This window comes from Cervus canadensis, chromosome 2 (assembly GCF_019320065.1).
Source record: "Cervus canadensis isolate Bull #8, Minnesota chromosome 2, ASM1932006v1, whole genome shotgun sequence".
Classification (NCBI taxonomy): domain Eukaryota; kingdom Metazoa; phylum Chordata; class Mammalia; order Artiodactyla; family Cervidae; genus Cervus; species Cervus canadensis.
The window spans coordinates 27,453,192-27,464,075 of record NC_057387.1 but is presented as its reverse complement, the minus strand read 5'-3'; the positions used below and the strand labels follow the sequence as shown (position 1 = coordinate 27,464,075).

At 33.9% G+C, this 10,884-nt stretch overlaps 1 pseudogene; it reads left to right on the top strand.

Annotated features, from left to right (window-relative positions):
- Positions 1-4,221: 4,221 nt before the first annotated feature.
- LOC122428620 lies at positions 4,222-10,211 on the top strand (annotated as a pseudogene).
- The last annotated feature ends 673 nt before the right edge of the window (positions 10,212-10,884 follow it).

Sequence of the window (10,884 nt, the reverse complement as noted above, 5' to 3'; positions counted from 1 at the left end):
GGCTTCAGCAGTCACGGGACATGGGCTCAGTAGTTGGGGCTCCTGGGCTCTAGAGCACAAGCTCAGCAGTTGTGGCCCATGGGTTAGTTGCTCTGCGGCAAGTGGAATCTTCCCGGAGCAGGGATCAAACTCATGTCCCTGCACTGGCAGGTGGCTTCTTAACCACTGGATCACCAGAGCAGCCTCTCCTGGCAATCTTGATTCCAGCTTGTGATTCATCCAGCTCTGCATTTTGCATGATGTACTCTGCATATAGGTTAAATAAGCAGCCTGACAATATACAGCCTTGTTGTACTCTTTTCCCAATTTGGAAGCAGTCTTGTTGTTCCATGTCTGGTTCTAACTGTTGCTTCATGACCTGCATATTGTTTTCTCAGGAGACAGTTAAAGTGGTCTGGTATTCCTAGCTCTTTAAGAATTTTCCACATGGTTTACAACATGATTTGCTGTATATTTTAAATGTATTATTGAAATTTACTGTTCAGAATTAAAGAATCAAAACATTTTTGGTTGTTGACAATGTACCTGGTTGCTCAAGAGTTCTAATGGAGATGTACAATCAGTTTAATGTTCTTTTTATGCCTGCTAACACAGCATCCATTCTGCAACCCATGGCTTTGACTTTCAAGTCTTTTTATTTAAGAAATACATTTTATAAGTCTATAGCTGCCACAGATGGTGATTACTCTGATGGATCTGAGCCAAGCAACTTGAAAATCTTCTTATGGGGATTCACCTTTTCAGGTGCCATTGAGAACATTCATGAGTTATGGGTCAAAATATCAACATTAACAGGAGTTTGGAGGAAGTTGATCCCCACCCTATGGGTGACTTTAAGAGGTTCAAAACTTCAATAGAGGAAGAAACTGCTATTGTTGTGGAAATAGCAAGAGAACTAGAATTAGAAGTCAAGCATGAAGATGACTGAATTGCTGCAATTTCATGATAAAACATGAATGGATGAGGAGTTGCCTCTTATGGAAGAGCAAAGAAAATGGTTTCTTGAGATGGAAGCCACCCCTGGTGAAGATGCTATGAAGGTTGTTGAAATGACAACAAAAGATTTAGAATATTAAGTAAACCTAGTTGATAAAGCACTGGCAAAGCTTGAAAGGTTGATTCCAATTTTGAAAGAAGTTTGTGCATAAACTGCTATGAAATAGCAGGGCATAATACAGAGAAATTGCTCTTGAGAGGAAGAGTCAATCAATGTGGGTAACTTCATAGTTATCTTATTTTAAGATCTTGCCAGTCTTCACTCCAATCTTCAGCAACCTCCACCCTGACCAGTCAGCAGCGAATAACACTGAGGCAAGACTCTTCACCAGCAAAAAGATTATGACTCTCTAAAGGCTCAGATGATTACTTTTTTTTTTTTTAACAGTAAAGTGTTTTTAATAAGGTATTTTTAAAGACAAAATGCTACCTCATTCTTAGTAGGCTGCAGGATAAAGTAACTTTTAGTATGCACTAGGAAATTAAAAAATGTATGTGACTTGCGTTATTGTGCTATTTGCTTAATTTCAAGGGTCTGGAATCAGTCCTGCAATATTGCTGAGGTACACCTGTATTCCATAAACTGATAAAAACATTTCTGCTTTAGAAAATGTTTGAGGGCATTTATTTATCAGTATTGGAAGGACTTAGTTTGAGAACATTGCTATTTGTGATTTGAAATCTGACAGTGGCATTGCTGTAAGATACCCATGTGTGAATTTGCCAGGATATTACCAGTCTGTTTTAATGTGCTCTATCTGATTTGTTCTGTATCATTTCTTAAATGAAATTTTGCTCAGCTAGAAAAGGAGTACAAAATGCTTTTTAATTTTCAGATATTTAATATTATCTGAAGCCTAATGCTAAAAGCAATAATTTTAAAAGAAGGCTAACAACTTTAAGTTTTCATATTCATTTGGAATTTTCTAAAATGGAATTAAGACTCAAAGAGAAGTTTGGAAAGACCTAAACAGGATTATTGCTGAAAACTATGACACAAATTAAACTGATGGTATTTAGAATCCTTTTTATACGGAGAGCCAATAAACCTGTTGTAATACTGACTGATCTTACTGATTTTAGTTCTTACTTTTCAAGGAAAACTTCATATTGAAAGTGCACTTGGGCTTCCTTGGTGGCTCAGTGGTAGAGAATCTGTTTGCCAATGCAGGATACACGGGTTCGATCCCTGATCTTGGAAGATCCACATGCCGAGGAGAGACTAGGCTCATGTGCCACAACTATTGAGCCTGTGCTATAGAGCCTGGTAACCACAACTCCTGAGTCCATGTGCTGCCACTGTTCAAGCCTGTGTGCCTTAGAGTCTGTGTTCTGCAACAAGAGATGGTGGTGAAAGTAGCTCAGTCGTGTCTGACTCTTTGCGACCCCATGGACTATACAGTCCATGGAATTCTCCAGGCCAGAATACTGGAGTGGGTAGCCTTTCCTTTCTCCAGGGGGTCTTCCCAACCCAGGGATCAAACCCAGGTATCCCACATTGCAGGTGGATTCTTTACTAGCTGAGCCACAAGGGAAGGCCAAGAAAACTGGAGTGGGTATCCTATCCCCTCTCCAGGGGATCTTCCTGACCTAGGAATCGAACTGGGGTCTCCTGCATTTTAGGTGAATTCTTTACCAACTGAGCTATGAGGGAAGCCCAATGAGAAGCCTGCACACTGCAACTAGAGAGTAGCCCTCTCTTGCTGCAACTAGAAAAAAGCCCATGCAGCAATGAAGACCCAGCACAGCCAAAATATATAAAATAAACAAATAAATAAATAAAATAAAAAAAGAAAGTGCAATTATTTGGGGACATCACTTTTGCTTTACCTGTCCCATTCAGTACTTCCTCTTCTGTGCTCAGTCACTCAGTCATGGACTGTAGCCTGCCAGGCTCCTCTGTCCATGGAATTCTCCAGGTAAGAATATTGGAGTGGGATGTCATTTCCTCCTCCAGGGGACTGCTACTATGCTATCAGAGTGGGAGATTCAATTACTTTTAAAGGAACCTAGAGCCTATTAAATAATGCAGAGGACACATTTTAGAGATATTACTATTTTAAGCATTTTCATGGAAGTAGAAACCTTAGCAATGACACCATCACATAAGAACTTAATCTAAGTAAAACAGATTTCAACATAATCTCAGAAGCTATCTCAGAAGTTTGTCATGTATGTATTTTGGTATGATTTAAAACCCATTTTCTTCTTTTTTGGTTCTTTTAAAAGGTGAAAACAGTGTTTACCTTCTAATAGATAGGATAAAGCTATAAAATATCATGGACTCTAGAGTGACCTTTATTTTTTTTCAGTAATTTCCAGTTTCTTTAACTGTGATTTCCTGTGTAAGTCTATTCAAAGATGCATTGTTTTTGGAGTTCCTTCCTAGGAAATAACAAAAATAGCTTTTTCCATAAGGGATGGTCTTAAATTTTGAATATTTTTTTCTCATAACAGCTTATGATTTTTAGTCTTTACTATTAAAAATAAAACACTTCTCTTTTCAATAGTAAAAACTTATTTTCATTAGTCAAATAGAACCAAAATTAATATTTTAATGTTTAGCATATCATAATACTATGAAAAATATTTACAAAGGACTTAGAAGATTAAATAAAGTGCTATGAAAGCCATTCTTTTCCTACTCTTTAATTTCCTTCATGAAAAAATGTACTTTTTCTTCCTAAGTCAGTCATCTAAATTTAACATACTGAGATCTATTGAAACTATTAGAATAATAATAGGACTTAGTTACTAAGTCAAGAACTGTGCTAGATTTTAAACACATTAATTAAACTCTCCAAAAACTTTGCTAGGTATATTTCAATATTTCTCAGTGAGGAAATTAAGGTTCAGAGAGGTGTAAAAATGAACCGTATGTATGGGTCAGTGTATGAAGTCTAACTCTAAAGCTTGGTACCTTTTCAAGAGCTATAATGATTATTACCAAGATTTAAATTATTTTAAAGAGCTGAGCAATAAGAAATTGTAAGAATTAAATAATTTGATACTTGGAGATATGAAAAATCAATATTCTTCCAGTTAAAGTGTAAATATAAATGTCTTATGTATAATGTGTGCTAAATTCTTTAATTTTTAAGAACAGTATTATACTTCTATAAAATCATACAGATTTGATAATCATACTTTCAAAAAATCCACAAAATTTTTGTTCCCTTTACTATTTTAGCATCTACTAGTGAAAAAATGAAAATTGACCAGAGAATGGCCAGTACTTATGTCGTTGCATCTAATGGATATTCTTTGGCTGAACCAGTGTAGCACTATGGTATGTGACGAAAAACTACAGTATGATAGTTAATAAAACATTTTTTGTGGGAATTATGGTTATTCAGAGTTTTTATAAAGAAATTGGTAAATGAACCAAAGACTTTCAATTACTCCCTCCTAGAGAATATAATTAATTTAAAAAATCAGAAATAACAAAATGTTGTAAGCCAGAATCAAATGTAAAGAAGAAAAAACACAGTAGTCTAAAATTGTATTTAATTTTTAAAAACAGAACTAACATACAAATTACGTTATTTTTAGGGATTAAAAGAAACTAGTTCACATGCAATTCAGAAAATGTAGTTCAGAGAAATGTATTTCAGAGCTATTCAATGTACTTGAAACTTTAATCTTAATATAAGATTTTTATCAAAGGGAAAGAAATAGAAAACAGAGTGCAAGAGACAATACGATTTTTCTCCCAAAAGACCAAGATTATAATATTAATTAACTTTAAAATTCAATTTTATATTATACTTTGAACTCTGATTTCCATGCCAATGGAACATCAGCCAGTATTGTGTAGTCTTTTGATACTCAGTCAAGAAGGACCCTCTTCTTTTTCTAAAAAAAAAGTTACATTCTTTCTACTGATAAGTTTTCTTCTTATATCAGGATGTCATTGGTATTTATTCAACACTTTACATTGGGTTGGTTGCTATGAGATTGGAAATAATTTATGTGAATTAATGGAAATTATACTGTTTACCAATTTTGATGGTAGAATTTTGAGGTTAAGAGTAATTCTAATCACCTTGTGATTTTGCACAAGGAAAAGTACTAATATTACTAGATAGATACATAGAGCAAATAATGTTCCTAGGTATTTTTGGAGTCAATTTTCTGGATTTTTTTTTTTTCAGTAATCCTCCTGAAAACAGAAAGTAAGTTGGTGTTTGGGAGCTTCTGATAATAATAGTAAAGATATTCATTGGGTGTAATTTTGTATTTTATATGTGCTTTTGCATGCCACATTTTATTTCATTCTTACAGTCACCCTGTGAGGTAGGTGAATTTATCCCCAGATGATTGAATTACTAGACAACAAAACAGAAAAGAAAGTAGCACTTTAAATCAGGTCTACAAGTGATGGAGAAGAGTGTTAATGTATATTAAGTGAGTTTAAACAAATTTCTTTTTTGTTTGAAACACCATATAGCTGGTATAATTGTATTTTGTTTTTTTTGGAGGACAAAATAATTTATTAATTCATCTCTTTATTGATCTGGTTGCACTGAAAAATTTTTATTCACTACACAAAATACTCAAAAGCTGGGAGCATTTTTCATGCACAGACATTCAGTTTACTGTGTGCTCTCATGCTAAATAGCAATGGGATGTAGTGAATATGATGAACTAACTGTTCTTTGAGTGTAAAACTTTGAAATTGGAAGTAATTATGAACTTGATTTTCACCATTTTCCTCCTTTTTGTGTATCTGTGCGCATTAAAAAACAACAACAACAACAACTAGATCTTCTGCCAGAACAAATCAATTATTAGCAGCATAACATTGATTTTCAAGAATCACTTTACTGCTATTCTGCTGCACAGTTTCCTCCAACTCTACAGTCGCAATCTTTGCAAAGTCATTTCAACACTTATAGCTTAAATCCACAGTTCAGTGGTGGAGAGTATGCGCTTTTTTCATGTGACTTAAATAAATCCACTTATGTCGTTGTCCATGATGCTGAAGATGGTTACCCTGGAATGCAAAGGTCCAGAATAACTTATTCTTCCATTTGTATTAAGGGCCAGGAAGAAGAACACTGTGTAATTTGTGGTGATAAAACATCAGGATATCATTACAATGCACTTACTTGTGAAGGTTGCAAAGGTAAGGATCAAGTTAAAACTTTAATCCTAGCGTTCACTGAAGAGTTATGAAATTTTAAGCATGTAGGAATACTTTTTAAATTGTGAAAAATAAAACCAAGGAGAACCATTGATATATTTAAAGTGATCGATCCGTGGGATCAAAGACATGAAAATGGATTTAACAAAGTTTTGATTTTTTAAAAAATTTTGTGAAGGCTTTTATAATTAAATATAAAATTCAAAATATTAAGTTTCCGTGTTCCTAAGTGAATCTGAGGTTAGAATGCAAAAATGTCTTCTAAAAAGATCTGAATGTTAACTATTATGTTTTCTCATGTGGCTGGTATAATTCTTGAATTAGGAGGAAATTTCAATTAAGTGACTTTTAAGATTCTATCCAAGTCTATTTTCTAGGAATGCTTTTCTTGAAAACAAATAGGAGATCGGCAAGTGAAGATAATCACTGACGATGGCATTTTCAAAGAGTAAGATAGTCTTTGATGAAGTTTTGAAGCACTTCTATATTTTTTATTCACAAATGCAATATTAGGGCAGAACCTAGAAATGATTAGATCAATACTGCACTAGTAAACATCTTAGTTCAAGGTAAAGTCTTATTGTTGGAATCTTACATTCACTTCCTACAAAGAATAGTCAAAGACGAAGGGAAAGGAGGTACCAGCTTTATGAATGGAAGAATAGCTGGGCCAGTATTTCCTTCATCTTAAAATGCAGGGCCTTGCTGTTAAAACTAGGCTTCTCTGGTGGCTCAGTGGTAAAGAATCTGCCTACTAATGCAGAGATGTAGGTTCTCTTCGGTAGGGAAGACCCCTGGAGAAAGAAATGGCAACCTACTTCAGCGTTCTTGCCTGGAAAACCCCAAAGACAGAGGAGTGTGGTGGACTACAATCCATGAAGATTGAACAACAACAGCTGTTAAAACTAAATTGAAGAATGAGGCACAGTTCTGAAAACCTAAGCTGGGCTTTCTAGTCCCTTTGCTGAATCTAAGTCATGAAACTCCTATTCTCAAGTGTGTCTACAGAAAGAATATGGCAGGCTACTACGAGGGATATTGACTAGTCTCATCAGCTTCACTGCTTGGAATGGAATAAGAGGAAGATAGCAGGGATTATTACATAGGAATGGGAAATAAAGGAGGGAATGGAAAGAGATTGCTATGCAATGATTTAGGAAAATGTAGAATCTCCACCCACTCCTTGACACACATGCATGCGTGCGCACGCGCGCACACACACACACACACACACACACACACACACACAAAACTGCTCATTCAACATCTTGGACTAGATAAGTTAGCATTATCTCATCTGGAGAAGTGCTAAAAAAGTAAAGAGGGGTAAGTTTGGAAGAGTATCTCTTCCTTTATGAGTTGAGGTAGCAATGTGAGGAGAGAAAAAGAGAGGCTTTTCTTATAGTTTTATTTTACGTGAGCACACATTCCTTCTAGGCAACCTTGAGTGATGTGCCACAGAAGCATGATATTCTCTAAGATACAGTTTTTGAAATTCTTTTAGATGATATAACCATAAAAAATAGAGAGTTGGTTTAATGTGTTTGGGTTATTTAGCTTAATTTCCAGATAGATTATTTTCAGGAATAAACATGGAATAAAATATATCAAACAGGAGATGATTAAAACAATTATCCTGATAAATGTATATTAAATCAAACTTTTTTATTGAGGGGAAAAACATTTTATTGAAACAATTTAGTTAGCTTAATTGCTTTATGATAAAGATTAAAAACAAGTAACTAAAAAATAGCTTATAGTAAAATTTTAAAAACTCTTGTTTTGTTACTAGGGTTTTTTCGACGTAGGAATGCAGTATACAATTGCAAGAATGGTGGTCATTGTGAAGTGGACATGTACATGGAGACAAAATGTCAAGAGTGCAGACTGAAAAAGTATAAGGCAGTAAGAATGTAGGGAGAATGTATGTACCATTGTGCACTTTTTTTTTTTTTTGAGAAGGGTTTTAGTTTTTATTACCTACTGGGAACTTATATTCTTCAAGTTATTTTAAACATATTTGAACATAATATATTTGTCTAGATTTAAGCAGGGGATCCCTGGGTTGGGAAGATCTCCTGGAGAAGGGAAAGGCTACCTACTCCAGTACTTTGGCCTCGAGAATTCCATGGACTACAGTCCATGGGGTTGTAAAGAGTCCAACATGACTGAGCAATTTTCACTTTCACTTTCAAGCTATTTCTCTAGCAACTGCTAAATTAGAATAACCATTATCAATCTTGGTAATTATTTATATAAACTCTGTTCTATACTGTATTTATCTGACTTTGGTAGTAATCATATTTTCTTCCTAATTGGAAATCCTTGAATTTTTATTTTAGTTAACCTAAAGTTATATAATTGATCTAGAAAAAGCAGAATTTTAAATTAGTAGTTTCTCTTCAATGTACCAATTGACATTCTGTTGCTTCCAAGATATCATGAGGAAATTTCTCTAACATAAAAAGGTCTAAATTTATAATTTTGAGATACAAAATTAATTTTAATTTATGTCTAGGATGATTGTAGTTTTAAGCAGACAAGTTGTTGTGGAAAGAAAAGAAGTAAGTAATCTAAACACTAAGTTTAACTGCTGTTACACATGCTTACCAAAATATAAAGGTTCTTTTGAAAAGACTAGGTTGTGATCACATATGTGTACATGTAAGACAATTTTCATCAATCTTATAATGGTATTTGATGTACCCAAAACATTTCATGTGAATTTTGTAATATCACAGGTTTGCTTACAGAAATTCAGTGCAAATCAAAGAGGCTTCAAAAGAACTTTATGCAGAATAGCTTTGGCTCTAACATCAGAATGGAAGACCAAGGGGTAAACAACAAGATTGTATCATCCACCACTATATCTGGAAAAGTGGCAAGACTCATAAAATGTCTTGATGATGATATCTTGTTTGATAAGTATGCGTTATAGTTTTCCCCCATATTTTCTTACAGATTCAGAAGCACATGGAACGAACTCAAGAGGAACATCAGCTCATTGACAACATTGTGGCCACTCATCAAAAATATACAATTCCTTTAGAAGTGACAGAAAAATTTGTATGTGTTCATTAATGACAAGAAATAATTTGTAATTAACTATGTTAGAAAATAACAGCATAATCATAAAAGTTTAAAATTTAAAGTTATTTGAAAGAAAGAAATTATAAGTTGTATTTTTTTGTTGGTTAGCTGCAGGGATATGCAAATCCTGAACTGATCTTTCTGCAACTCTCAGGGATAGTCTTACATAAAAAAAGGTTAGTGGATTTCACCAAGGGACTTCCAGGTATCACACTGCCTTTGGAAAAAATTAAAGTAATTTAATATGTAATTTTTAAAAAGTTCCTTGTTTTAAAGGAAGGTCGCATTTTAAGAAGACAAAACCCTCTAGTTTTCTACCAAAACTGCCTCTAAATTAAAAAACATATTGACTTTGTTTGGTTTAATCAATCAGGTGGATGAAAATATAAATATTTAAAAATATTATTCAAGTGACTTCAAAGACTTAGGGTTAAGACAAACTATGGTTGTATGTTTTATTTTATTTTTGGAAATAAATTGTTTTGGTTTTTAGATAAAACAAACAAAATTCCTTGTACCATACCAAAAAAAAAAAAAAAAATCAAGCCACTGTTGGCCAAAACGTAGCTATTTATTTACATACACAGATAACTCTCTCTGAAAATAAATTCTTCAAGGCTAAACCAACTATGTTTAATTTGCGTTTGCCATAGGAACTTTTATCTGGTTCTGACGAAAGTGCACTAAAATATTAAATGTGGAATCACGATTAGTCTAAGGGGACAGTTAGGATCCATCTCATAAATAATATAAAAATGTTAAATTCTATACTTGAAAATTACCTTTTCCTTATCTATTTCAAACAATTATGTGATCTTTTCATAGAGGATTTGAAAATCTGACCAATGAGGATCAGACTGCATTATAGAAGAGATCAAAAACTGGAGTGATATTCCTTCATGTGGCCCAAATTTACAGTCAAAAAGAATGTTTTTCATCAACTTCTAAAAATAAAAAGGACCAACTAACTCAATCTTAATAGTTATTATTAAATTTAGCAACAAATTATATAACATTGAACTATTTTTCTTATATTTTTATTTTACTAGTTAATATACAAACAAGTATGTCAATAATAGCTGTTTGTAGTTACCAATTCTTCGTTTTAGCTTTTGTTTTTTTAAAAGAAAGTCATTTTTTTATATAGCATCACAGAAAACACATTTTGAAGGGTATTCTATATAGTTTTTAATATAAAGTGTGAACTATTATTCTAGATTCATGTTTCAGTAATAAAAATTGTAAAGCTATTATTTGTTGGGAATGTTTCCTGTATAACAGATACTAGAATTATTGCAATTACTATATCCATAAATATTAAAAAAAAGCAGACTTTATATTTTCCCCTTAACTATGTACTATGAGGGGCTTCCCTTACAGCTCAGTCGGTAAAGAATCTGCCTGCAGTTCAGGAGACCCGGGTTCGAACCCTGGGTTGGGAAGATCCCCTGGAGAAGGAGATGGCAACCCACTCCAGTATCCGTGCCTGGAAAAATCTCATGGACACAGGAGCCTGATGGGCTGCAGTCTATGGGGTCGCAAAGAGTTGGGCATGACTGAGCGACCAACACTTACTTACTTCCTTAGGTACAAAGAGTCGGGCACGACTGAGGGACTAACTTAGGTACTATGAAGCTATTGTATCATTTAGA